The 26,734-nt window shown below is 36.7% G+C and overlaps 2 pseudogenes; both read left to right on the forward strand.

The window, feature by feature from the left end:
- The first annotated feature begins 144 nt into the window (after positions 1-144).
- On the forward strand, positions 145-22,947 carry LOC116132788 (annotated as a pseudogene).
- On the forward strand, positions 16,686-18,338 carry LOC116132755 (annotated as a pseudogene).
- Positions 22,948-26,734: the final 3,787 nt, after the last annotated feature.

A 26,734-nucleotide genomic window follows, 5' to 3' on the forward strand; every position in this document is an offset into this window, starting at 1 on the left:
GTTCCGGAATAGGGACTTACCATTCAATAGGTGTAAATCTACAAAGTTACAGAATTTGCTATGAGAGTATTTCACAGATACTTGATTTTCACATTAATGGTAGGAAAGAGACAAATGGAAATGTGACGGTTAGGATTTATTGTTATGGAAGCAGCAGTAGCAGGGAGGCAAGTTTATGCAGCAAAGTTATTGATTAAGAAGTTGGGAGAGATCCCTGCAGAGAAAGGAGAATATATTGGGGGATGCTGGTTACGTAATATGTAAGAAGTTGAATATTGAGCACCCTGATGATGCAAAAAATAAGATACGTTTTCTACAGGTAATGTGTTAGGGGATGTAACATTGAATAGAATGGGTTTGATTAAAAAGAATGTGGCAGGACAATGGTTCTTATTAGGGATGAAATCGAGGGAGATGCCACGGTTCAAGAAGGTGTCAGTATTCAAGTAGGGGTTACTGAAGGACAAGTTTATGTGCGCAAGAAGAAGAATAGGTACTGAACCTGGACCCTTGAGAATGTATAAGATATGGGTTCTCCACTTTACAGGAATGGAAAGCAGATTTGAGCGGATGGAAAAGTTTCAAGAAGGCGTTTTTCACGAACTGAGAGGCAAATGCAAGAACTGCAAAGTGATTTCAACACGTTTGCATCAAGAATTGAAGAAACAGTTGACATCATTGGAGGCTGCAGACAAGATTTTCAACATGATGAAAAACTTCTCAACAGCCTCCTCATCCTCTAGTCAACCCACACCCTGCACCATGATGAAGAATTTTTCCCTTTTGTTTATAAATAGATTGATTTGAGCGGATGTTGTTAATAAAGATTGTAGTTGTTTTTATAAATAAAGCTGTCTTTTGTATAAATAGATTTGTCTTTGTTTATATATAGTTCTACAAATCTTTTCATGTATGTATATGTAAAAAAAACAAAAAAAAGTATATTTCCTCAACTTATATTATTATTACTATTATTTTGCTTATAACCTAAAAAAGTATAAACAAACAGGTCAGTTTAATTTTAAAACTTATAACTAATTGACAAATTATAGCTCAGACAAATACCTCTAGTAATATTACCTATGTGTGAACTTAGATAACGTTATTTTTAATATAATTAAACTCTAATAATTGGTATTCACGTTGCCAAACCTAAACCTTATTAGAATTCCATCACGATCTCAAATTAATTTGTATTTGGTTTGAAGTTTGGAAATTGAGTTGGCTTACCAAATTTTTTTTTTTTTGAGAGAAGAGACGAAGTCACCTGTCCATGAGTGACTTCCTCCCAATTTTATTAATAGGCTTACTTGTGGCGGAGGAAAAACCATGGTAAAGAGCGGGATACCTAGGATTTACAAAAATCAATAAAAACCATCCCAAATATCAAAATTATAAAGAAAAAGAACAAACAAAAAAACAGCCTAAACTAAAGAAAACCAAAAAGTCAAGTTACCATCTAAACTGAGGCAAACCCGCTTATCCAACGAAAAATGCCTTTCAACTTACAAGGCAAAGAATTAAAATCCAAAAAAGTATTATTATTACCCTCCTCGCCCGTTAGCACGGAAATCTGGCGCTATTCCCTTCACTAATTGATGATTAAGGTGAAATGTACATCTCTAACAGTATCAAAAGATCATCCCATAGTCCCATAAGTACCAAGCGTGCACTTTTGACTAAACCAAGATACAATCAAAGTGGAGTCACTCTCAATATTTATCTGATTAAAACCAGCTTCTACACAAAGAAATACCAGCTAGTAACGCTCAATTCAGCATTATTTGTGCCATGCCGAAAGAAGAAGAGAAAGTCCCTTGAAAATACCTCACACATCTCGAATGACACCTCCTCCCCCACAACTGCCGGGTTGCCACGGCAACATCCATTACATTCAATTTAATCCACCCTTCGGTAGGTTTCCTCCAATAAACCGGTTTCGGAATAGCCCTTGCTCTATCAACATAAGGCACTTCAAGAGCCCGAGAATAACCTCATCCCTAGTAGAGATAGGCACATGTTACCATAAGAGAGGAAATTTTACGTCTACGTACTTTCACTACCAACCAAACATTATTCGCCAATTTAGCTGAGTTCTCATGTGAGCTCTGCAACGACGCATCCAAGGACGCCAGGTAATGATAGACGGGATGAGCCGAGAAAAACCCCTCTGTGACTCGACTTCTTGGAAACAGTAAACCACTACATCACAGTTGACCACCAAGAAAGACCATAGACATTATTAATACCCAGCGTGATGGCTGCTTCTTCACACCTTGCAGCAATAATCCCATTACAAAGCACATGATTTAAGCTTTCTGTGTGGCCATGATGCAACAATTACACCGAGATGCCAAGGGATTCAAGCGATTGCACCCAAGAATCCAACTCTAGCCCATTAAAACGGGCTTTCCACATACACACATAATTTTCTCGGTAGAAGGTGATGCCAAATCAGTCCATGCCAGTGCTCAGTGCCTTTCACACGGATTAGATCCCAGCAGAAGCCGAGTAAAATCTCCCTTAATATCTAGTTTCCAAATGATAATATCAGTTCCACCTTACCAGCCACCACGCCGTTCATAATCTCCTCTGTTTTGTCTAAACTGACCAGTTCCACCAGATAATTCTACCCAGGAACCATCAACCCATACCTTTAATTGTGTGATTGAGAATGCCTGAATCTCTACTAGCACATAAAGGCCCACTCGCCAACACCGATCAAACCAAAAAGAAGAGCTGCCCTCTCTCACCTTACATAACATTTTCGGCCATATCAAGAAGCACATTCATAATAGACTTCCAGAAACGGGAAGCATTTCTTCTAGTCTCAGCAAAGAAAATGTGGTCGTGTTCACATATTTCGCACGGAAAAACTTGGTCCAAAGATTATCACACGTTACCAATCTCCAAGCAAATTCATCTGTAGTGACCTCTGTACTTCATGGAAATTTCAGATGCCAAGTCCCTTCCTGTACGGTTTGCAATCTATCCCAAGCACACCATTATTCTTGGTTTCCCATTCAAATCACCCAAAAAAATGTCGACAGCAAAGAGTTTAGTCGACTGAAAACCTTCATTGGCACATTTAAAACTGCAAGAGATGTGTTGAATACATGCTAAAACATGTTTCATGAGTGTAAGCCTACCACTTGAGAAAGAGCTTTAATTACAACGAGCATTTCTCCTAATCTTCTCTAGAGTGGTTCCAAATGTCTAGAGTGAGACAACCAGAAACCAAAGGGACCACAAAAGGTGACTGGAAACTTGCCTTTCACAAAACCTGTCGATCTCAGAGATTACGTTGTCGAGCAAGTGTAATGGAATTTGAGAAAAAGAAGGTCGATTTTTCCTTATTGATAAGCTGCCCGACCACTTTTCATAAACCTCCAAAGTACTTAGAAGACGTTGAACAAAACGTTTACCACCGTTCACAAAAACTAAAAGATCATCAACATAAAGTAAGTGCGATACCAAAGGCACACCCACTGGATGTGAAAAAGCCAATCGACCCTCTTCAAAATTCTTGCAAAGCAATCTAGACAGTACCTCCTCCATAATAATAAATAAACATGGAGAAAGTGGATCACCTTGTCTTAGACCCCGAGCTGGTTGAAAGAAACCCTTGGAAGTCCTATTCATTATAATAAAGAACCAAGGGGACGTGACACATTCCCTAACAAGATTACAAACCTGAGAAGAAAAACCAAAGGATGTTAGCACACTTAACAAAAATGCCAGTTGACACGATCATAGGCTTTGGCCATATCATCTTCACCATAATGTTTCCGCCCTTTTTCTTATTCAGAGAATGAACCAATTCCTGTGCCAGAGTAATATTTTCAAAAATGCTGCGATGGGAATAAAAACGCCTTGTTCATGAGAAATCAACTGTGATAAAAAAGGGTCATCCTTTGCACTAGAACCTTTGAGAAATCTGTAAACAACAGAACAAAGGCTAATCGGGCGAAACTGTCAAAACTCTTGGGCTCCTCCACCTTGGAATCAACACCAAATAAGATGCTGTATAAAATCTAGGTAAAGTAGTACCCAAAAAGAAATCCTTGGCAGCATCGATAACATCTCTTTGATCAGATCCAACAGCTTAGATAGAAACCCGAACCAAAACCATCCGGCCCAGGTGAGCTCCTCTCGATGATTTCAAAGCAGCCAAAATCTCTACCGGGTCGGGGCTAAAGAAAGACCACATTATTTTCCTCAGATATAGAATTTTGAATAAGGGAAGTAAGATCCACCTGTTCAACAATAGGAGGATTTGAAAGATAGTCTTGAAAATAATTTAAGGCTCCTTGATGAACCTGTTCCGACGAATTCAAAATCATACCATTCTCTAGCTTGTGTTAGAAATGACTTTAGATTTTCTCCGTGGTTAACAACAACATGAAAGAATTTAGTATTTGATCACCTTCTGAAAGCCATTTCTTTTTTGCCAATTGAGAAGCGAAGTCTCTCACATTGTTCCCAAGTATCCAGTTCAAGTTTTGTAACCAAGAAATCACATTCTACTTCTTTATATATCCACTTGTAGCGGCTCTTTAAAACCTCTAATCTCTTTCCAATTCTTTATAGTCTGCCCAACATGCCCAAAAACCTGTTTATTCCAAGCTCGTAACGCAAGCTTCGTTTTCTTCATTTTTCCGCCAACTGAAGAAGACCCACAAAGTAGTAGGTTCCTTCCAAACCTTACAACACTCTCAAATCTGCATGGGAAACCCACATATTTTGAAAATGAAAGTATGAGGGCCGAAGCTTACTGTTGTTTTTGGAAATGAATGAGCATAGGACAATGATCCGAGTCTTCCGATTAAGGTTCGAAGAAAGTTGAAGGAAATATGTTGGCAAAATGGATATTAATCAGCGCCTCTAAGACGTGCCCAGTTACGAGTATGCCCTCATGGCCATTACACCACGATAGTCGCCGTCCCATAACTAAAAGATCCAATAAACCACAATGATCAATACAATATTAAAATCTTCCATTGACGTAATAGGCCTTGGATGACCACCAACTCTTTCACTATCTTCCCGAATAATATTGAAGTCCCTTAACACAGCCATGGAGATTCATTAGACTACCAACTCCAAGCTTTGCCATAAATCTCTACGTTCTTACTATTGCGCTTAGCATAGATAAAAGAAATGTAAAGCTTCTCTTCACCAAACCGAAAAATCCTAAAATTAATTGGTTAGTCATAGATGACACTCCTAATCACAATCATCACTCTAGAAATCCAAATTTTACCATCAAAAGCCGCATTACTACAAAAATTCAATAACCCCATCAAATAGGCAGACGAGTCATCTATCATCCTCAGCAAAGGTTCCAAAATCCAACAATAGACACACCAAACTTCTTTACTCAACTTTTAACTGATTACGGGAACTACCTAACCCTCGCAAATCCCAAACCAAAATTTATCAATTATAAATTGAGTTTAGAAGGTCAGGATAAACCTGTTGGGATTGTTCTCCTGTGTGTTTCTTTGAGTCCATCTTGCGACTAGGTTGGCTAGCCAATGAGCTCGGAACATCTTCATCCTCCGAATCTAAAAGTGACACATGTGGTCCTCTCCTGGCAACATCATTTATGAATCGTTGAGTCCTATATTCCAATCTAGAAGTTCGGAGATTAGATCTGTGTGGCCCCCTTTGTACGAACCTCAGTTCAGAACATCTTCCTTAACCAGCAAACCCACCGTAGGACTACCAACATCAAACTGCACTTCACTACGCTCGCTTCTTTTCCCTGCATAGAAACTGAATCTTTTCTGGTCACTAGTTCACAGCAACCTCATCCACGATTGTTCCTCTGTGGCAGAGTTTGTTTGTGCAATAACAAGTGCCATATATCTGGAGCTGTATCATTGGCATGTCTTTACCATGATTCTTCACAACCATCCGCAACAGTACCAACGTATGTTCAATCACTGGTAATTCGTCCTGCAACTAGTTTGTCTAGTTGCACTAGATTTTCTGCATTAACACCGTCCACAACATGCTCTATCTCCCTCATTCTCACTAGTTTTTTCTTCACCTTTTTCTTTCCATATGTGGTTCTTGATCAAAGTTTGATTAGTTGTTTCCCCTCCTGCCTTCCACCTAGTCTCCCTATCCGACAAACTACATTCGTATGCCCTTGTCACAGCACTTAGTGCAATAAAAACCAGGTTTTCATACCTGATTCTTGCCATAACTTCTATTTGCTGAAACGACAATAGGAAACCCTTTGATAGGTTCCTCATTAAGATTCACTTCTATGCACAATCGTGCACCGTAGCCCGTTTTATTCAATGTAGCATTGTCAGTGCCAAGGAAACGGCCAAACGAGTTGCTAGAATTTGAGACAATCCCTTACACCAGTGCATAGGCAATCCTGGTAAGAAAATCTACTGAGGAGCCAAAGGAGACTCCTTCTTAAGATTAAAATATCTGGTCCATTTGAATAGCGAAAGAATCCCCCTCATAGATCTTCCTTCACGTGTCCAACCATGAACAAAGTCACGTTCATTTTTCATGCGTATCAAAATATGAAGTCATCCATGAAACTGATTTGTAGAATCTCTAACAGACCCCAGTTTTTCACACATGCAGACGTAACTTGTCTATGGAAGGCCTAACTCTCATGAATTTCACACCCAGGCAAACTTCAAATCTTCCGCAACCTTCACCATCTCTGGTTCCAAGAATACAAAGCCCAACTCCCCATCAATATCTACCGAAAAACGCATTGGTAACTTGAACGATGCATTCTCTGCCTGTTTAGAAACCGCCTGGGCATAAGAAGTATTCAAAGAATCACCAAGTACGACGTTCCTCGTCGACGGCAAGGCCATCAGAGGGGCCATGCACGCCGTGAAGAGGCAACTAGGAGCGTAAGAACCCAGAATAGGAAATCCGAGATCCTCGGACTTTCCAAAAAGGAAATAAAATCAACTACCAAATGGGTCTCATTGGGCAACCTCAGTTAAGGTGTGCATTCCTTCACAATTTATCAGTTTGCAATAGGATTACCTGATAAATTATAACGATTGAGTTGGCTTACCATGTAAACTTTTACTTTATCTAATACAGTATGTAATTGAATTAAGCCTACAATTGAGTGTTATTGTCATTTGTCAATGTATAAAAATATTTTAAATTATTTAGTTTTGAATTGGCCTCCAACTTTATCTTATCATTATGTATTATCTTATAATTAAGAAAATAAAGACATGTTTAAAGAAATATTGATGTCAATCTTATAATTAGAAAAATAAACACATGTTTAAGGAAATGTTGATGTCAAACTCTCACATTGATTACGAAACAACAGATTTGGTCACTTAACAGTAAAGACACCCTTACAACCTAGAGACACTTTTTTATATAAAATATAATACAATTAATATAAAATACGTGATATACTTTTACCATAACTTGATACACAGATAATTGATATATTTATTAAACAACACTGAGGTTTGCAAGTATATACATCGTTTTATGCTAAACGTTAAAGATAAGGTCCCAATATACGAAGCCCCTCGGTCAACCCGGACTCGACAGTCGACACATGTCGAGATAATGCTAATTTGCTACAGGTGCCGCGACGTAAACAACGCAATCACTTTACTGAGTCAGTTTGTCACTGGCTATAACTATACTATTTCTTTTCCCTGTGATATAAATACTCTTAATGGCAGCCATTGTTTTATCATTAGCCACTTCTTTATCTTCTTCTTCTTCTCCTCTTAACGCTTCGTTCTTTTCTTCCTTGTTTTCTCGAAACTAGGACCAGTAGAGAGTTGCTGTTCGTGGTTTTGGTTTTAGAGTCGTCTCTTTTGGAGTTGCATCTCAAGGACGAGGATCCATTTGTTTTTACTCTTCTGGTAGACGAGAAGGCAGTTCATGGCTCACTCATTTCTCGTGCCACTCTTGGCCTCACTCAGCCGCTCAAATCGAGCCCTAAGGTACCCTCTTTGTCTCTATTTTGTTTTTGTGTTGTTGGTTTTGTTCATAAATCTTTGTGGGTTCAAAGGGAGAATCTTGATCGCGAAGTTTGTAAAGGAAGGAAATTTATGTGTTTGGTCACACTGAATAATGTTGATCTGATGATATGGTGGAGGTTTAGATTGATTATTAGGTTAAAATCATTGAAATTTGCTTTTGTTTGTTGGTTTTAAGGTTTTTTAACTTGTCACTTGATTTATTGCAGTATATTGTATCTATTGATTATCATGTTTTTTGGTTATGTTTTAATTGTTTTGGATTTGAATGGATATTATCGGTGATGATTTGATTTTGTGTGTGATTTGGAATGCTGAACTGTTTTTTGGTAATGTTTTGAAGATCTCTTTTACTGCAAAGAGATTGATGTGGTGGAATGGAAAGGGGACATTCTTGCAGTGGGTGTCACAGAGAAGGACATGGCGAAGGACGATAATTCGAAGTTCAAAAACCCGATTTTGCAGAAGCTAGATTCCCAATTAGGTGGTCTTTTATCTGAAGCTTCTTCTGAGGAGGAATTCACTGGAAAAGCTGGCCAGTCAACAGTTTTAAGACTTCCAGGCCTCGGCTCCAAAAGGGTAGGCTTGATTGGGCTCGGCCAGTCAGCTTCAACTGATCGATTTCAAAAGTCTTGGTGAGTCTGTTGCAGCCGCTGCAAAGGCTTCTCAAGCCAGCAATGTTGCTGTTGTTCTTGCCTCTTCTGAGGGTCTCTCGGATGAGTCAAAGCTCACGGCTGCTACAGCATTAGCATTGGTACTTTTTTATGAATGTGGCATTATAATTGATATGGGATGTATATTTCTTCAAAACATAGTGTGATATTCAGTTTTTGTTGAATATTTGAAATTATGATAGGAACTGTGCTGGGGACACATGAGGATGCTCGGTATAAGTCTGAGTCGAAAATATCTGTGCTTAAGTCTGTGGACATTATTGGTCTGGAACTGGACCTGAACTAGAAAAGAAGCTCAAGTAGCTGAAGATGTTTCTGTTGCTGTATTCTCGGAAGAGAGCTTGTGAATTCCCGGCCAATGTACTTACCCCTGGTTCGTAGAAGCTCTGTCCTTGCATATTTATAATTCCATATTCTGCCTTGCAGTTGATATTTTATGAATTTATGTTATGCTTGTAATGGTTCAATCTAAAAGATGGCAATCTATATTGTCAACAAGAGTGGCATTTTGATGGCCGTAGCTGTTTTGTGTGTAGCAAAAGGTGATGGATTATTAATTCATATTTGATGACTTCTATAATGCAGTGGCACTAGCTGAAGAGGCTTCAAGATTGCTTCCATGCATAGTGATGTTCTTCTGCGACCATTCTGGATGAAGAGAAATGCAAAGATTTGAAAATGGGGTCCTATTTGGGTGTTGCTGCAGCCTCTGCAATCCTCCTCGCTTCATACACTTGTGCTACAAACCTCCTGGTGGATCAGCTAAAGTCAAGTTGGCCTTGGTTGGAAAGGGATTGACTTTTGACAGGTGATTATTATGATTGTATTTTAAAGTAAATATTTGTATTCCCACTTGCAAAAGGACTAGGGTTTTACTAAAAAAAACCTCGTGTGACTCTGAATGGGTCCCCTATTGAGTTCAATTTTGTCGACTAATATGTTTCTTTATCCCTTCTCATTTTTTGCTGTTGCAATGAATATTCGATATCTTTTAATGCTCGAGGGGAATTTCTCTTTGCCTACCTGGTTTGATGGTGATGCTATGAGTGTTGTACTTGTTTTCTGTTCTCTCTCTTTTTGGATTCTTGAATATGTGTCTTCTATGTTATTGTGGCGGCTACAACATCAAGACCGGGCCTGGCTGTTCAATCGAGACCATGAAATGTGACATGGGAGGTTCAGCGGCAGTTCTAGGGGCAGCAAAAGCCATTGGTCAGATTAACCTCCCGGTGTGGAGGTGAGCATTCATGTTTTCATTGACAAGAGAAAGGATTATATCCTGATCCATCTTGCTGTCTGTTGTTTTTTACTTTGTCATATTTTCCAGTCCTCTAATAGTATTCCCCCTTCTCACAATTCAAGAGTCTTGTACGTGCAGATTCATTCGTCATTGCAGCTTGTGAGAATATGATAAGCGGAACAGGTATGAGGCCGGAGACATTATCACAGCTTCAAATGGAAAGACAATTGAGGTACATATCCGTGATATTCATAATAATAAGAAATCGGTTGTTAATACATGATAGGCTTTTCAATTCAATAAACATGCTATGTTTATGTGAGATACATTTTGTAGACTCCTAACATTTTACTTGAATTGTTTCATATTTGGGAAAGTTAAGTTGAGCTTGATGCCTTATTCCTTCGCTAACGATGCAGTTGTGTTGGGTCCGTTTAAGTCAGTCAGTGCATCCACATCATCTTTGGCTGGAGCTAGCAATTGGATGCGTATAACAGGACCACATTTGGGTGGGATCCAAATTCGGAAGCCTGTGGCCCGGTGTCATCCAATTGATTGTCTCAAAAAATAAAATTAAAAAAAAAAAAAAAAAAAGCTATTGTTCTGGGCTTGTCATTGTCCCGAACTGCCTGTTAACTTTAATTGGTTGGGATCCGGAGGTGTGCTAAGATTGGTTTGTTTTATACTGAAAATGAGCTGAAAGAATTATAAGGAGCGGGCATAGCAAGCCATGAAAATGGTTCATTTCTCATGCACAGCCATAGTAATATACAAATGATTTAACATTTTACAGTATCAGGAATGGTAAGATTTCTTTTTAATTGGATTATGGCTTATACCTTTAGTTTGTGGTTAATTTCAAAGATAGATTGGAGTTTTCAGTAATTTTTTTAAAACACTATACTTGTGTTGGATGCACCGTACATTAATGCATTACAGGTTTTGGGATATATTTATACCTTTCATTGATATTCTGAAGAAAAGATAATTCTGATGGTTTTTCATCCATGAAAATAAATAAATAGCTTTCTCCTATCTATTGCAGGTCAACAATACTGATGCTGAAGGAAGACTTACACTTGCCGATGCTTTAGTTTATACTTGTAATCTTGGTGTAGAGAAGGTAAAACTAAATCACACAACAAAGTTTTTGTTGAGGAACCGAGAATACCTTGGAATTTTCCTTTTGGTATATGAACATTAAGCTTTTAGACTAATGCTTCTTGAATTAGAGGAAATATGGATATAATTTTTTCATATGCTTTTCTAGTGATGATGAAGATTTAATACTTCTCTTGTATGATATGAGTGCATCTAAATCACTATAAAACTCGGTTATACCTTTGGATGTGCTTGTTAAAAGTATTTGCATAAGTGTAAGGAAAATTGAGAAATTTCTCATAACTATATTCTATATACATTATGCTATTAAATTCACAAGAATCGATGCATGCATACTCTTCCCAAATTGTTACTCTTTTTTTAAAAACGTCCTTTTCGAGCTTTCTTGAATTTCTGTGCTAATACTATGTTCAATCATTCTGCAGATTATTGATCTGGCAACATTGACAGGAGCCTGTGTAGTTGCCCTTGGACTGCAGTTGCAGGTAAATACGTGTTCAGTTACATTTTTTTTGTATATGACTAAACCTGGTTTTTTTTTTTCTCAAAATATAAAGAGTTTTGATAAATTTGGTTTCAGTCAATTTCAGGTGGGGCGGGTTGTGAACTATTAAATGTATTTCTAATAATGATCTTCTCCTTGTTAGGTGTCTTTACTCCCAGTGACGAATTGGCGAAGAGGTTCTTGAAACTGTGATGTCAGTGGAGAGAAACTTTGGAGGATGCCGTTGGAGGAAAGTTATGGGAGACAATGAAATCAGGAGTCGCTGACATGCTCAACACTAGTGTTAATCGAAAAGTGGTGCTATCACTGCAGCTTTGTTCTTGAAACAGGTACTGAAATTTGGCAATCTACTCCCTGTCGTTTTCGCTATTGTTCGCTTCCCACTAGTATGGTTCTTCATAAAGCCTATCACCATGACTTTAACTTATACTATTTATATTTTGGTTGGTTTCATGTTAAGAGATTCATTGATGTAGAGGTGCACGCGATACACATAAAACTGCATTGAAAAAACCCTGTAACGAATCTAGGGCCGTATGAACTCATATCATTTTCTTACTTTGTCCCGCACTCCACTTCCATAATGTATTCCTGTCAGTTAGAAGTGTTGGGGAAGAACCTCTGGATCGGGGAATAAGTCGGTTAGACTTGCTGGAGATTGATTCTCAAGGTCACCTATTTAGCGAGAAGGCTCAAAAATCTTGCGCCTGCTGTTTTACTTTTTTTCCTTTTATCTATCCTATCATACTCAAAATACATATTTGTTTTCAATTTTCAAATCACTCATAAATTATTCAAATTTTCAAACCCTTTAGGTTTGTTAATTTAACAAACATCCCTACAAAAAAAGTTTAGAAATTGACAAAAACACCTTTACCCACCACATTTGCAGATTCAGTCACCATCGTCGAAAGGTGATCGGAATCTGTCAAATGGTACACTATCGTTGGATTTGGTCGATAGTGCGCCAATCTAGCTTTTTTTGGTAGATCTACTGTGAATCTGGCTAGAAAAGCGGATCTATGGTAAAGATTTAGCAATTGACGGCTAGATCTTTGGCTAGATCTGGTCGTAGATTTGGCCTTTCGGTCAGATCCATGGTGGATTTGGTTGGAAAAACCGTATCGGCCACGATCGGTCAAATCCCACCAGTCGTGCGCATTACGGTAGGTTTCAGCCACCTTCTGACGGTGGTGGTCAGAATCTACAAATGTGGGTGGGAGGGAGTGTTTTTGTCAAATTTTAAATTTTTTATTGTATGGATGTTTAGCTGAATTACAAACATAGGGGGTGTTTTTGTTTTTGTTATTTTAAATCTCCTCTCATAACAACCCACTCAGCATTTTCAAAATCTTACTCAAATAATAAGAACAAACACAGCTAGGTGTTTCCCGATGATAACTGGGTTGGAAGGGACCTAGTTTCGAACTCAGAGTTTACTAAGTGGATCCTAATATTAGAACAATGCATTTGCAGTTTGTAGATGAGAAGGTTCAGTGGATGACATTGACATAGCAGGCACAGCTTAAGACTGACAAGAAGCGCGGCGCAACAGGATTTGGCATTACAACTCTTGTGGAGTGGGTTCTGAAGAACTCATCTTAGATATATGCATACTGGGAGAGCACTCATTACACCGAGAAAGTCTAAAGATAGAATGGGAGGAGAAATGCAAAAGGAAGAAGAAGCCAAAGCTGTGTGTGGGTTTGTCTGGTTTTCTGTTTATGAATAAATTGCTAAGGCGTTGTTCATTTTCAGGCTTGTTGAGTAATATTACCAATTGGTTGTGAAGTGTGAACTGATATTTTTAGCACTTTCTTGCTTTTTACGATCAAACAGTTTCTTTTCCACATGCTTTTAATTTTTATCCTTTGGAGAATTCAGAATCAACGGAATATGTGAACTTCTCAAAGCAAAATATGATGGATGAACTCTAAAAGAGAAGAAAAATAAAAAATGTTTTTGTAGTGAGCGTTTGACCCATAACATTATTGACAAATTTGGATAAAATGTTATTTCCTTAAATTTAAAAAATATGATAACAGTATGTAAAAATGAGAGTGAAACATATGTAAAAATGAGAGTTACGATCGTATTTCTAAATCAATCTCACTACGAAAAAGGCTGAGCACATGAGGTTTCAATGATTTCAAAATGAACAAGTATCATCATTGTTTTAAATCCAGATCGGAGGGTAACCTTTTTATGCTCGGGTCATGGGTCAACCAGTCCAATCGATCGGTTGGATCGTAATGTTAGCGATATTTTTTTTAAAAAAATTTATTAATCCCTCAAGTTTTAATATATTACAAAATTCTCCTAAAAAGCTTAAATTAGTCCCTAAAATTTTTATTATTTCAAAAATGCTCCCAAAAATTCAATTAATCCCTAAACTTTGATATATCTCCAAAACACCTTTATAAAATTACAATTAACCTATAATTTGAAATATTTAAAAACCCCCTAAGACCTGAACTTGACTGGAGAAGATGCCGGGTCCCGATCGGACGGTCAGTTCTGTTTTTAAATAGAGGTGTTCATTATAAAAGGTTTCAATTGTATTTCGAAATGAACAAGTGTTCTTATAAGCGACCAAACACATGGGGATTACCTTTGTTTTAAAAACCGGATCGGACTGGCTGGTGACTGGTTGGACAGGGAACTGGCAGCTTTTTCGGTCTGGTTTAGGTCTCAGGGGTTTTTGAAATATTTTAAAATTAAGGGTTACTTTATAATTTTATAAGGGTATTTTGGATATATATCAAAAGTTTAGGGATTAATTGGTAATTTTATTAGGGTTATTTTTAGAATAAGTAAAATTTTAGGGACTAATTTAAACTTTTAGGGGAATTTTGTAAATATTAAAATTTAGGGATTAATATGTAATTTTTTAAAAATAAAATAACTGACATAATCGGTCCAACCGGCCGGTCCAACCGTTGGACCGGTGACCGTGACCCGGATAGCAAAACGGTTTGTTCTCCGATTGGGTTTTAAACAAGGGATTTACTAAAAAAAACCGATAAGTTTTATAAATTTCAAAACCATATTGGTTTTATTATACGTTAAACAAAGTCTATTTTTTTTTTAAAAACATATGATAATCTTCTAAATAATTGCAGTTCTATCATCAAACAAATCAAGAGAAGACAGATTTTGGTCAATCTACAAAACCCATATTCTCTTTTTATTTTTTCGATCATTTTCGTTCTTTATTTATGGTTCAATGTGAAATAATGTTATACGGTATAAGAGGTAACATTACCTCACCGAAGAATTAATCCTTCATGTTTATAATTTAAGAGATAAACACGTACAGTACCTTACATTTTACAGTAATTTAGTAACATTACCTCTGTGTGAACTTAGGTAACGTTCGGTTACCATTACATAATTGGTATTCACGAGCTAAACTAAACCTTATTAATATGGACCTCACGATCTCAAAATTAAAAAAATGAAAACAAAACTTAGTCAATTGCTTGACAAACCCTCTTCCTGCAGTGCTTCAACACATGGCTCCAATATTTGACCTCCCATGTGAGCACTTAAATTCTATAAAACCAAAATAAAACAAATTATTTAGACTTAAAAATGGGTTGTATTTACAAACACTGTATATAATCCTAAAATTTTCGATTTTTTTCTTACACGCGACACTTTGTTTTCAGACATAAAACTCAAAATCAAAGTTTTGGTTTTGTTTTTTCATTATGCACAGTTAAAAAAAAATCCCACCTTTAACTAACCCCTACAGTGAAACCACAATGTACACGAGTTACCAAATCCATAAAAGCCCTCTTGACCTACCTGACAAGAGTGGCATATTCCAAACCCACTAAGCTTCTTCTTTTGGTTATGTAAAAGCATGATTTCTTGATCCTTCATCATGAAGTTTCCAAGTTTAGAGCAAGAGGGTACTGTGTTTTTGATTAAAAAATGAGTGTTTCTTTGAGCTTTATGACTTTTAATCTCCATGAAGATCAGCCTGAAGATAGTCCTAATTCTTGGCTCAAGAGAAGGGATTTGTGTATCAGTGTCATCACTAGTTACTCTCTTTGATATATGCACTCAACAAGGTGTTCTCTTAACTTTATTCCCTCTTTTTGTTTTGTTTTGTTGTGTGTGGATCTGATTTTCGTGAAAGGCTGATCTGGATTGCTTTTGATTTGTGTTTTGGAGGGGGGTTTGTTCTTTGGGATATAGTTGAGTTTTGGGTGCATTTTTTTTGTTTGTTCAAATGTGATCTGAGTGTATTCAGTTGATTGTTTGATAGTGCTAGTGGTAGTTGAAGTTGTTTTTGTATTCATTTGTCTCTTTCTGCTTGAGTTCAGGTGTTAAATCACAGTTGGATTATCTTCAGCAATGTTTAACAGGTAACTTTCTTTGATGATTTTAAGTGTAAATTTCTGAACTTTTAACTGATAGTTTTATAATTGGCTGTTAATGTGATGGAGCATTCAGTTTATTGGATTTATTTTTCAGTGCTATATATCCTAGTAGCATATTATTCATAATATACACAGACTGTGTGATGGATTATGATGCTAATTTGGTGCTCTGATACTACTGATTAAGTGAGTGATGAACTGCGGGGACCAAACTCGCAAGGTGGACATTTAGAATAGATGAACTGATATTCCAGTTAGGAACAATGTGTTAGAACTGTTTGAGACTTTGGGTTATATATCTGTTTCTCTTTGTGGTTCCAACAAAATGGGATATAAACTTAAAAGTCAACATGATCGTTGCTTTTTTTGAATTTTGCTGTATTCACTGTCTTTAAGGCCTAACCAAGTAGATATGTGCAATTTTGGCTTCAGATAAATGTTCATCCATGACACGTCTACGTTGTTTAGAGTCTCTTTCATTAAGTTGGCTGAGACAAATATGTGTGGTTGCAATGATAATCATTGGACTAATATTATACTTTTTATAATAAAAGTTCTGTTATTTTAGCTTTTATGATAAAATGGTCTCTTTGTTTGCAATATTATTGTAAATAATGTGCTTTAGCATTGAAGCTTGAAGAAATCAAAAGCAACAATCTCATGTATGTAATGTCCACCACCCTGTCCTCATTTCAAAGAAACTGAAGGTTTATGTATTTCTACTTATTTTTTGTTAGGTCATGACAATTTGGAATATCAAGAAAAGGACCTGAAGATACTTCAGATGAACACTGCACCATCTTCTATGACAAGGAGAAGGTATACGATCTTTTGTTGAGCTAATCTGGCCAAGCTTATAGTTTTGCTTTAAAAGAATATCAGTGCAGGTCTGTTTAACATCAGTTTCTTATAAAATGAAGGTAGAAATGCTTGAGGTGGAACCTTTTGGCTGTCAGAGTCACCTTCTGTCCCTGAAGCAAAGCTTGGGGTTCTGAAGTTCCATGTATTGCAACTTGGGCGATATCCTTCTATTGTACTTCATCAACTTAAATTTTTTTATTTACTGAGTTTTGTCTCTTTAGTTATAGATTGTTACTGTTATATATTAGAGAAGTGTATTGTGTGATGTGTTCTTTGACGTGATGCCCACACATTCCAATTGAAAGGAGTTGAACCACCCGGGTTTTCATTAAGTAGTGAATACAAACATGGAGAGTTAGGCCTCGTGCCGTAGACGAAGTGCTTTACTACATGGCAGCACATTGCCTCCCACCTCCTAGCTTGCCAGTTATATACTGTGGAGGATTCAATACGAAAAAGAATCAACTACAGGACGTTTTCTTCTCGGGAGATCAAGGTATTCTTTTTCACAGAATGATGCACCTGTTTTTATCATAATTATTACTTTCCATGTTCATTTTTTGTCTCATAGTATGAATTAAGCATCTGAATCAAAAAGGTTTTAAACTTCAGGAACTGTGGAAATAATTTTCTCCATCCTGTGGTTTTCTAGAATGATGGAGGATAAGTGACTAACATTTTCTCTCTATTTTATTTCTTGAGGGTACCTTTAAGTGAAAGGACGGCCATGATGCCTCATTTGTCCAATAAAATGCGCTCTTCAATACAGACGTTTCATGGGAAATCACTGACGACAAAATACTACTTCCCATTCAGTGGAGTTGTATTAAAACACTCTGCAGAGGAAAATTAGTTGTGCAAGAGTATGTATAGAGACATATGGTTATCAAAGTAGGATTTGTGACAGTGATGCATGCTTTACTTGTTCTAAATGTGAAAAAAGAGCTCCACTAAGGTGAAGAACTTTACTTTGCTTCTTGTCAAAGCATAATGGAATACGGCAATTTGGTGCCTTTTCCCTTTCTATAGGTGTAATACTGAATAAACATGGTTTCCCAATTAAAAATTTGGGGGAAGTATACCTATTTAGTCTTCTTCCTGATAGGATGCTGATTGGATTGCTCCTGGCTTCTCCTACCATGCCTGCAGAGAACACGTGTAGTGGGAGACATGCGGGTGCTTGGTAGTGTCGGGTACGAAAAAATGTTTCCCTTATACGAACATACCATGGATTCAAAGGTACCAATCTTGCAACTTTTGTGTTGCCTTTATTAGCATATATAACCAATCAAGTCAGCACTTTATTTTTCATGATGTTAGGTAACAAGCAAGGGGCTCTTGAATTCCTCAAATTGATTTCCGACACTTTGCCTCTGCTGGGAGCCAAAACTCAGGATCTACACATTGTTGGATACTTTTCAGAGGAGATCTTTGATTCCTGTTTTATGTGAAGTGGTGAGTGATAACATTGTGGATATTATCCGTCCTCACACATACCATATTTATGAATTATGCTCCTCGTACTGTGAGAATGATTGAACCACCACCAAAACAACTCAAGAGGAAACTAAAAATTCCATGTTTCAAGGTTTACTCACACCCCCTTTTTTCACCATGAACAAAAGCAAAATGCTCATTGTTCCTTGTTGACACACAAATTCTGTGGTCAGAATGCACAATACCTGTCAAGGAGTTTTCTCTCCATGGCGCGATAGGAATGGGGAATTGGAAGCCAGTGATATGACATAGCTTGTGAAGTATATTTCGATTGGTGTACCTAAAGTAGCGATTATCTACTTCTCCGAAAGGGCTTCTAGGATGGGGGATTATTCATTGGCTGTGAAGCGTTTTGCTAGTGTTTCAAGAATTGTTTGGGAATGCCTTCTTTTTTTACCTACCATGATGATAGTAGCCAAATATTATAAATTTTGAGCTTTATGAATAATAGCTGTCTTTTTCCTTCCTCAAATTTCCCTGTTGGCATGAATTGAAAGTTCTCTTAAAGTTGATTGTTATTATTCTCAGTTCATGCATAATCAGCAATAACCAAAGAAGGAAAGTAGGACTAATTGAGCATGTGCCAAAAACTTTCCCAGAAACGACACGGTGACACTAACTTAGGGTTTGGTAGGGAGTTTTTTTTTTTTTCCAATGGTTTTAGGAGGTTTTAATTAGACTAGTTTTGAGGTGTTCTAAAACCAGTATTTGACGATTTTATGCACTGGTTTTGATTATTCAAAAAACCCTGAACTAGTGTGTGTATTTTTGAGGGGTTTATAAAACCCCCAAATCAGGGTGTTTGTGTTGGTTTTAAAATTTTACTTAACAAAATCCTATCCAATACAAAACTATTCCAATTAAATATAAAATAATTTAAACAATCAAAAAAAAATAATAATAAATCTCTTTCTAGATGCTTTCTTGAAGAAGTGAAGATACATTTTTCAATCATTCAGATGTCATAAAGAATGATAAAGAGGGATAATGAGACTTTATCATTTTAAGTTATAAAATACTAATAAGTAGAAATCAAATAAAGAAAACTTTCCTTGTAATTGAAAAACGAAAACAAAAACTCTTGAGTACTGGTTGAGTTGGAGTATTTTATGGGATATATATAAATTTATCATTTTAAAAAACTCAGAATAACTGGAAATAAAACTCTCAAGCGTAGGTTAGGTGTTTTAAAAACCGTTATTAAAAGCTCTTTAAAACTGTTGTGGTGGTTTACCTTTAAAACCGTTATTGTGATTTACCCTTATAACAGTATCATGAAACTCCCAAGCGGAAAGAAAAAGTATCTCGACTTTCTATTTCAAGTAAGTAGTAGCCTATTAATAAATACACGATAATAATGTAAGGATGTGGTACGTAATGTGATTCTACCAATTCAACTGTCACATCACTTGAGATACAAAGTTGGGAATAGTGTCACCAGTTGAGTGAGTGATTACCAAATTTGCACTGGCGTCTCATTCTAGATAGTCCGTAATCCTCGGTAAAAATAGTGATGCATTTTGGCTTGCCTCTTTGAAAGAGAGATTGAAGTTTATAATGTTGATAATTAATTAGTAATTAGAGTTGGTTAGTATGTGATTAATCAAAGTTTTAAGCTATAATAACATAATCAAACCGACATTATCACTCTCAAGAAAGTGTAGATGATGCTAAGGCTTAAAATAACACTAAACCCTTCACAAAGTCACCTATAATCAACTCTAATCAATTAAAATATGTTACTCCAATCAATTATAATATTAGACACAATCTTAGCTTAAACAAAAGACTTGACTTCAAAAATCAATATTTTAAAACATTTTTCAATTGATGATATATCTCTCTAGTTGGTTGTTGACATGGATGTAGCAAAGGGTCCACTCTTAGCTTTCAACTAGGGAAAAAAGGAGGTGTGCTAAGATTGGTTTGTTTTATACTGAAAATTGAGCTGAAAGAATTATAAGGAGTCGGGCATAGCCAAGCCATGAAAATGGTTCATTTCTCATGCAAAGCCATAGTATATATACCAATGATTTAACATTTTACAGTATCAGGAATGGTAAGATTTCTTTTTAATTGGATTATGGCTTATACCTTTAGTTTGTTGGTTAATTTCAAAGATAGATTGGAGTTTTCAGTAATTTTTTTAAAAACACTTTATACTTGTGTTGGATGCACAGTACATTTAATGCATTACAAGGTTTTGGGATATATTTATACCTTTTCATTGATATTCATAGAAGAATAGATTAATTCTTGAGGTTTTTCATCCATGAAAATAAATTAAATATGCTTTCTTCCTATCTATTGCAGGTCAACAATACTGATGCTGAAGGAAGACTTACACTTGCCGATGCTTTAGTTTATACTTGCAATCTTGGCGTAGAGAAGGTAAGACTAAATCATGCAACAAAGTTTTTGTTGAGTAACCGAGAATACCTTGGAACTTTTCCTTTTGCCTTGGAACTTTTCCTTTTGCTATATGAATGTTAAGCTTTTTATGACTAATGCTTCTTGAATTAGAGGAAATATGGATATATATTATTTCATATGCTTTTCATATTGATGATAAGAGATTTAATATCTTCTTGATAGATATTGAGTGCATCTAAATCACTATAAAACACGGTTATACCTTAGGATGTGCTTGTTAAATCATGTATTTGCATAAGTGTAAGGCAAAATTGAGAAATTTCTCATAACTATATTCTATATTACATTATGCTATTGAATTTCACAAGAATGCTATGCCTGCATACTCTTCCCATATTTTTACTCTCTTTTTTTTTAATTAAATACCAATTTCTTTTTTTGCGCTTTCTTGAATTTTCTGTGCTAATACTATCTTTAATCATTCTGCAGATTATTGATCTGGCAACATTGACAGGAGCCTGTGTAGTTGCCCTTGGACCTGCAGTTGCAGGTAAATACGTGTTTTATTTACATTTTCTGTTTTATATACGATCAAACATGGTTCCTATTTTTTTTTTTTTTTTTTCTTTTCTCAAAATATAAATGAGTTTTGATAAATTTGGTTTCAGTTCAATTTCAGGTGGGGGCGGGTTGTGAACTATTTTAAATGTATTTCTAATAATGAATCTTTCTCCTTGTTAGGTGTCTTTACTCCCAGTGACGAATTGGCGAAGGAGGTTCTTGAAACTGCTGATGTCAGTGGAGAGAAACTTTGGAGGATGCCGTTGGAGGAAAGTTATTGGGAGACAATGAAATCAGGAGTCGCTGACATGCTCAACACTAGTGTTAATCGAACAGCTGGTGCTATCACTGCAGCTTTGTTCTTGAAACAGGTACTGAAATTTGGCAATCTACTCCCTGTCATTTTCGCTATTGTTCGCTTCCCACTAAGTATGTGTTCTTCATAAAGCCTATCACCATGACTTTAACTTATATCTATTTATATTTTTGGTTGGTTTCATGTTAAGAGATTCAATTGATGTAGAGGTGCACACAATACTCATAAAATTGCATTGAAAAAAGAGTAAATGTCTTTTTCTCACCCAAATAATAGATTAATGATATTTTCTCACGCATAGACTTTTAAAATACCATTTTACTATCTAAATTTATATTCTGTTTCTGATTCTGGCATCGTTGCGACCTTACATCACTACCATTCTCTTTCCTGATCATCACTCACCAAACCCCTTAAACCTTATTATTGCCGACCCTACCAATCACTGGAAATTGAGCAACGAGGGTTTGCACAGCTGTCCCTCCTAAGTCAAATTCCAATCAATCTCAATCATCAAAATCTAACCTTCCACTACCAAAAGACTTATCGGTCTCCTCTTTTTAATAGTCCCAACAGCTTCGGCCGAGTTTGCTCTTTGTTTGCCGTCGGAATATAAATTTATGTAGTAAAGTGGTATTTTAAAAGTCTGTGGGTGGGAAAGTATCATTAAACTATTCTTCGGATGGAAAAAGTCGTTAACTCTTGAAAAACCCTGTAACGAATCTAGGGCCATATGAACTCACTTCATTTTCTTACTTTGTCCCGCACTCTCCACTTCCAAAATGAATTCCTGTTAGTTAGAAATATGTTGGGGAAGAACCTTCGGATCCGGGAATAAGTCAGATGGTTAGACTTGCTGGAGATTGATTCCTAAAGGTCACCTAAATAGCCAAAAGCCTCAAAATTCTTGTTTCCCCAATGATTACTGGGTTCGGCAGGGACCCTAGTTTTGAACTCGAGCTCACTAAGTGGATTCTAATATTAGAACAATGCATTTGCAGTTTGTAGATGAGAAGGTTCAGTGGATGCACATTGACATAGCAGGCACACTTTAAGTACTGACAAGAAGCGTGGCGCAACAGGATTTGGCATTACAACTCTTGTGGAGTGGGTTCTGAAGAACTCATCTTAGATATATACAACACTGGCCGTCTCCGATGACTCATTGCACACTGAGAAAGTCTAAAGATAAAATGGGAGGAGAAATGCAAAAGGAAGAAGAAGCCAAAGCTTTGTGGGGTTGTCTGGTTTTCTGTTTATGAATAAAATTGCCAAGGCTTTGTTCATTTTTCAGGCTTGTTGAAGTAATATTACTAATTTGGTTGTGAAGTGTGAACTGATATTTTTAGCACTTTCTTGCTTTTTACGATCAACCAGTTTCTTTTCCACGTGCTTTATTAATTTTTATCCTTTGGGAAATTCTCATAATCAACGGAATTTTGTAGAACTTCTCAAAGCAAAATATGATGGAATGAACTCCAAAAGAGAAGAAAAAAAAAAAAAAACAAAAAATGAGGATAAATAAATCTCATAAATTCAGGATAAGTTTTGGGTTTTGTAAGTAAACTTGTGTTTGGTGTTTTTTGTAGCAATAACACTACGGACACCGAAATTTTTGCACCGAATTTTTGTATCGGTCGACGTGGAACGCGTTCTCCAATTTCTTTATCATTTTTTTCTAGTGTACAGCCGTCCATCAAATTTGGACGGGCGTTCACTCACATGGATGCTTGTCCATCAAATATGGACCGGCGTCCATATGCAAGGGATGGCCGTCCATATATATGGACGGCCGTCCCTATTAAAATAAAATAAAAAAATTTGTAAAAGTTTAGGGACGGCCGCCTATCCATTATGGACGGCCGTCTATTAATTTTGGACGCCCGTCCACAAAAATGGACAGGCGTCCATATACGAGGGACGGTCGTCCATATTTTTGTGGACGGGCATCCAAAATTAATGGACGGCCGTCCATATAATATGGACGCCCGTCCCTATTAAAATAAAATAAAAAAATATGTAAAAGCTTAGGGACGGTTGTCCATCTATTATGGACAGCTGTTCGTTAATTTTGGACGGGCGTCCATATTCGAGGGACGGCCGTCCATATAATATGGACGCCCGTCCCTATTAAAATAAAATAAAAAAATATGTAAAAGCTTAGGGACGGCCATCCATCCATTATGGACGGTCGTCCATTAATTTTGGACGGGCGTCCACAAATAATAGACGCCTGTCCTTCACCCAAATATGAAAAAAAAAAATTTCCATAGGGACGCCTGTCCACCAATTGTGGACGGCCGTCCCTTAATTTTGGACGGACGTCCGTAATTTTTGGACGCCCGTCCAAAATTAATTCTTAAAAAAAAATATTTTTTAAACACTGGACGGTCGTCCCTAACTTGTGGACGGCTGTCCATTTTGTAAAGGACAGCCGTCCAACCCGTATGGACGGCCGTCCATAATGTTATTAAAAATTTTTTTTAAAATTTTTTTTCGCATTTTAGGTTAAAACATTTGGGGGAAGTTTCAAAATTTTTTAACACCCAGGCAGCCATTACCGTCTTCTTCGTCTTCCATCTGCGTCTTCTTCGTCTTCGCGGTGTTTTTCTTCTGGACTCTCTGCGCTTCTTCTTCGTCTTGGTAATTAAGCACTTTCCTTTTTCAAGATTTTTTTTGAAATTTTTGTTTTTGGTTGGATGAATGTGTTGAATGGAGTTGAGTTGATGAGATAAAATCCAGTCAATTTGGTGGGACTGGTTTGTGTGATTATGAATAGAAGTGTTCTGCCATTGATAAAGATAAATGGAGTTTATTTCAAAAAAATGGTTTCTGTAAACTACCATGAATGAAAAATTGGTTTTAGGCTATGTATAAATTGATTTTAGGCACAATTTAGACACATTTGATTCGAAAACAAGGATAAGAATACACGATATGGAAACAAGCCATAGACTTCCAGTATCCGTGCTTCAATGTTGTTGATTTCTCATTTCCTTTCTATTCTGAGTTGGAATTACAAAGCCTATAAATCCTCCCTGGCTCTAAGCAACTTTACAGTAGCAACTTCAGAATTCTCAATACTAAACATCTTCAATGTCATCAAATCCTCCTTCAGGGTTAACCAATTTTAGACTAAGCAGTTTTACTACTTAAACAAACCATCTTGAAAACAATCAGGTATAATTCATGCGACATTCTTCCTTAAATTAATAACCAGAACAACTTGCAACTTGTCTCTAAGTTGCTCAAACCCAGCAGTTGACAGGGCCTTGGTTAAAATATCTCCGGTTTGAAAACTCTGACAGAACGTGTTGAATAAACAGTTTCTTATAAGTAACTTGATCCCTACATAATAAGCATCAATTTAATATGGTTGTTTCTAACATGAAAACTAGATTAGAAGCAAAACATCCATCACTTGTATTATTATACCAGATATAGGCAAACCAATAAAAGTTAAATCCAATTCAGAGAACAAACTATAAATCCAAGCAGCCTTAGTAGCATTAGCCAATGCTCCATTCATCTTTAGTTTAAGGAAGTGCTAGCAATTTTTGTTTCCTGGACTCCACAGATTTGATTAGAGCCTAAAAACAGCAGAGTAATCACTAGACCGTGGACCATGCAAACTGTTGGCCGTTCCAAGAGCTTTTGGGTGTAACAAGGCTTGGATCAATCATCCTGCTCTTTCCAATAAATCCTTGATATTTTTGTTGACCAATTAGATGAATAAGAGAAGAAGTCCTAAGAACTTCAATCCCCAAAAATAGTCGTTCAAGAGACCGTACTTAATTTCAACAATTATAACTAAAATAAACAGAACCAGAGCTTCATCTAGAGTCTAGATCCTAAACCATTGAATGTCGGATTTTCCTCAAGAAAAAATTGGTGATTGTATTAGGTTTGTGCAAGGGACATACCTCAATAGCTGCATCAGATGCCTCAAAAGAATCATAACTTATGAAACCGAAGCCACGGGAATTCCCAGTATCAGGATCTATGTCAAACTGCTCTCATTTGATGCCAAGAGAGATAGCTACATCGTCAGCTTTTGTTTCGCTTTTTTGCTTTGGTAGTCATCCATAAATTCATGTAGGTCGATTTGTTTATAAGGATACCCTTTTGTTTTGTTTCCTCAAAAATGCGCATTGCATCCCCTTGAATTTGGCTATGTGTCCTTGGCAGATTATGATGACGATTTTTTAATGTATATAGGTTTTAGAGAAAGCAGAAAATGGTGAGGGCAAAAAATATAACCGTTCCTCAGGAAGGCACATCCTCATCTGCACTTCAATTTCGAGACTGGCGACATAAAAAACAATACGAGGACGTGTCAAAAGAGAATTTGCCTTGGAAGAAGTTTGGATTTAGGACTTCTAACAAGTTTAGGTTTAGGTGATGAAACAAGGTTGGATTAATCATTGAAATGGGACCGTTTAGTCAGTATAAGATATGATGGATATAGGCATTTGATATTAGTTTTTTGGTAGTTTGGAAGTTTTAGAGACAGACACTGATGAGTTCAGGCGTATACAATGTTCTTTAAATTAAAGAATCAGAACTTTGTAGTGACACCCCAAGATTTAGCAACCTGGATAGGATTTGATTGTGAAGGTTTGGAAAATGACCTAGAAACTGGGATTCCAAACAAGCTTGGATTGATGTTTCCGGAATAGGGACTTACCTTCACATAGGTGTAAATCTACAAAGTTACAGAATCTTGCTATGAGAGTATTTCACAGATACTTGATTTTCACATTTATGGTGGAAAGAGACAAATGGAATGTGACGGTTAAGGATTTATTGTTCATGGAAGCAGCAGTAGCAGGGAGGCAAGTTAATGCAGCAAGTTATTGATTAAGAAGTTGGGAGAGATCCCTGCAGAGAAGGAGAAATATATTGGGGGATGCTGGTTACGTTTATGTAAAAAGTGAATATTGAGATCACCCCTGATGATGCAAAAAATAAGATTACGTTTTTACAGGTAATGTGTTAGGGGATGTAACATTGAATAGAATGGGTTTGATTAAAAGAATGTGGCAGGAATGGTATCTTATTAGGGATGAAACGAGGGAGATGCAACGGTTCAAGAAGGTGTAGTATTCAAGTAGGGGTTATGAAGGACAAGTTATGTGCGCAAAAGAAGAAGAATAGGTACTGAACCTGGACCATCTGAGAATGTATA

The sequence above is a fragment of the Pistacia vera genome, unplaced genomic scaffold, assembly GCF_008641045.1.
Source record: "Pistacia vera cultivar Batoury unplaced genomic scaffold, PisVer_v2 Contig260, whole genome shotgun sequence".
NCBI lineage: Eukaryota > Viridiplantae > Streptophyta > Magnoliopsida > Sapindales > Anacardiaceae > Pistacia > Pistacia vera.